The sequence below is a fragment of the Schistocerca gregaria genome, chromosome X, assembly GCF_023897955.1.
Source record: "Schistocerca gregaria isolate iqSchGreg1 chromosome X, iqSchGreg1.2, whole genome shotgun sequence".
NCBI lineage: Eukaryota > Metazoa > Arthropoda > Insecta > Orthoptera > Acrididae > Schistocerca > Schistocerca gregaria.
This window is the reverse complement of record NC_064931.1, coordinates 848,892,350-848,896,095: the sequence shown is the minus strand read 5'-3', so window position 1 is coordinate 848,896,095 and position 3,746 is coordinate 848,892,350. Positions and strand designations below refer to the sequence as shown.

Here is a 3,746-nt window from a genome sequence, read left to right as displayed (position 1 = left end):
ACCTGTGACCGTCATTTAAGCGTTCTAATACAGAGTCTCACGAGAAAAAGTGTCTAACATATGCGAAGTATTGTTCGCTTTGAGTTTACTGCAGAGGTAAAGGCAGAAGAGACAGCTCGAAACCTTTGTATTGTGTGTGATGTGATTTTGCGTGAAACACGGCACAAGAGTTTTTTCATTGTTGAAGGATGATTTTTCACATTCAGGAAGTCTCCATAGCTGACATGTGTGACGATTGCGACTGTTCAACATTTTTGGGACATCTGTATTCAATAGGCAAGATATAGAAACCGAGTGTTCGGGTACTCCATGACATAATTAAAAATAACAAAAATCAGACGGGTAGCAGTAACTGCATCTTTGTTTGAACGTCATCATTTCGCTGACTGAGCATTCCTATGCGGTATTGTTACTGGTGAATGGATATGGTGCCTTTATGATAACTTCTTAATAATAAATTGACGGCTGAATCCTATCAAAAGACATATTCTAGAGCAAAGGGCAGGGTGAAAGTAATATTTTGCATATGGTGGCTATAATAGAGTTTCGTGCAGTACGAACTTCTTCCTATGGGTGAGTCCATCGCAGGTGGTATTTGTTGCCAACAACTGAGACATCTACCGGTACCGGTGTAAAAAAAACGACCGACAGCACTGCATCACTTCTTGCTACTACATGATAACGCTAGCTAATGTTTTCTCAACAACAACAAAACAACAAAAAAAGCAATCGAGGACTTTGGAATGTTTCAGGAATCATCAAAATGGTTCAAATGGCTCTGAGCACTATGGGACTTAACATCTGAGGTCATCAGTCCCCTAGAATTTAGGACTACTTAAACCTAACTAACCTAAGAACATCACACACATCCATGCCCAATGCAATATTCGAACCTGCGATCGTGGCGGTCGCGCGGTTCCAGACTCAAGCGCCTAGAACGGCTCGGCCGGCTCTGGAGTCATTCGCCTTGCACTTCTTGTTCTGAGCTTATGTCATCAAGTATTTACCTTTCCCATACCTTATCGAACAAACGTCAAGAAAATTAGTTTCCGAACGAAAATGCATTTCAGACCTGGTTTGACAACGTCCTTCACGCCAAACCACTAGGATTTTACAGTCGTGTTAACAGTAAACTTCTTCAGCATTTTAAGACTGTTTTATATAATGTGAGAGAATATGTTGTACATGATTGATTTCTCTTTTATGGCCACCGATGTTCAATAAGCAAATGGAAAAGCGTTATTAAAATATGTACTATATTAACATAAAAGAAATACATTTTAACACCGTAGCCTTAGGACGAAAAACTCTGTCAACAGAACAAAGTATCTATAATAAATTCTGTATTCATCAAAACCAAACATTATGACGGCAAAAGTGGAATGCGGCATTATTCAGTGTCCCATTTTATTTAGCGGATGTGGAGCTGGAAGAAGAAGATCCTGTGGCACACACTGTAGACAAACAATGTCTTACATGCACCGACGACGACACAACACGAAGTATGATCGAACCAACTGTTTGATTAGACTGGTACACGACTAGACATCGCCGTAGTTAACTTCCTAAGACAATGTACCAAAGTTGTGTTCCACCCTGTCCAATAATCCTAATCTGATAAATTCCTAATGAATGAGAATCAATTGCAATGTTTTTCTATAAATTGATGGTTCAAATGGCTCTGAGCACTATGGGACTTAACATCTATGGTCATCAGTCCCCTAGAACTTAGAACTAATTAAACCTAACTAACCTAAGGACATCACACAACACCCAGTCATCACGAGGCAGAGAAAATCCCTGACCCCGCCGGGAATCGAAACCGGGGACCCGGGCGCGGGAAGCGAGAACGCTACCGCACGACCACGAGCTGCGGACTATAAATGGATGAAGGCAAATAAAATAAGTAAGCAGTGAGTAATATTCTTCTATGCTGCAAGAAATAATAGTGATTAAAGTTTCAATTGTTTGCAAGACAGTAATTAACCAAAGGTGCCAACGTCTAGTAGTTTGAACAGTAACTTCAACAGCAGTGTTTAAATAAGTGAAATTCTGTAAAAGGTATTTTTGTCTATTTTTCACTGAAAACTAAGTTTTCATGTTATGCAACTGCAGTCAGTCAGTGGTGTTTGTTCAACTCTTGAACAAATAATAGTAGTAATCACACCAAGTGATTTTCAGTAACAGCCGGCTGAGGTGGCCAAGCGGTTCCAGGCGCTACAGTCTGATACCGCGCGAGCACTACGGTCGCAGGTTCGAATCCTGCCTCGGACATGGATGTGTGTGATGCCCTTAGGCGCCACAGTCTGGAACCGCGCGACCACTACGGTCGCAGGTTCGAATCCTGCCTCGGACATGGATGTGTGTGATGCCCTTAGGTTAGTTAGGTTTAAGTAGTTCTAAGTTATAGGGGCCTTATGACCTCAGAAGTTATGTCCCATAGTGCTCAGAGCCATTTGAAACATTTTCAGTAACTACTAGTGAATAATAGTGAAAGTTGAAGTCATTTGAGATCAACAAGAAAGTAAAATCATTTTGACATGCTTTTCCAACTGAAACTTAGCTTTGTGGATTACGTAACTGTGAACTGCATGAAAGAGATTACTAGGTAACATGACATTAATCACTCCAGCATTTGGTAATGAATGGGGGGGGGGGGTTGTATAATGCACGATTGCCAAGGGCCTTGCCGCAGTGTTAACACCGGTTACCATCAGATCACCGAAGTTAAGCGCTGTCGGGCTGGGATAGCACTTGGATGGGTGACCGTCCGGTCTGCCGTGCGCTGTTGGCAAGTGGAGTGCACTCAGCCCTTGTGAGGCAACCTGAGGAGCTACTTGACTGAGAAGTAGCAGCTCCGGTCTCGGAAACTGACATACGGCCGGGACCCATGTGGGCTGAGGCTGGCGCGGCAATAATGGATGAAACTTGCAGAAAATATACTTTGATTATTACTTTTGATGAGAGTTTTCCTAGACAAAACTCATTTGAAAAGATATGGTAATGCTGTTGACGTAGCAGTTATGCATGCAGGACGTTCCATCCTCACAGTCATGAATTTACAGCACAGTTGTTAAATGGTGCAATATCTTCTTATGGTAAGGTGCCCACTAATTCTGTAGAAAGGTGGTTTAATGTTCATAAATTCCCAGTAGTTAACGGTGTTAAGTAGGTTAAGATGGACCTTCAGAAGAACATATCTTGCTCTATCACAGTATGTGGGCACTGCGCAATAGTAACGCACGTGAGCTGGCTGTGGCTGGCCGGGTCATGTTCGTGCACAGTGCGTGCAACGATGAGTGGCGGAGGTACTTGACGGTGAACGCATGCGACACTTTAGCTATAGACGTAAAAATCACGACACAGCAGTCGAATTCGAACGCTGAAAAGAAAGAAACATGGAAGGGAGCTCTGCTAAAAAGATCTGGAGATTGGCACACCATGGTGCTAATGACGTAGCGTCACTACTTCGGGGAAAAGCAATAAGGATTAGTTGCAAGCTCATCCAGAAAACTTCTGAAATCTTGACTCTAGCCGCCGGCCGGAGTGGCCGAGCGGTTCTAGGCGCTACAGTCTGGATCCGTCCGACCGCTACGGTCGCAGGTTCAAATCCTCCCTCGGGCATGGATGTGTGTGATGTCCTTAGCTTAGTTAGGTTTAAGTAGTTCTAAGTTCTACGGGACTGATGACCTCAGAAGTTAAGTCTCATAGTGCTCAGAGCCATTTGAACCATTTAGACTCCAGCC

At 43.1% G+C, this 3,746-nt stretch overlaps 1 pseudogene; it reads left to right on the top strand.

The window, feature by feature from the left end:
• The first annotated feature begins 2,676 nt into the window (after positions 1-2,676).
• LOC126299986 (5S ribosomal RNA) lies at positions 2,677-2,794 on the top strand (annotated as a pseudogene).
• Positions 2,795-3,746: the final 952 nt, after the last annotated feature.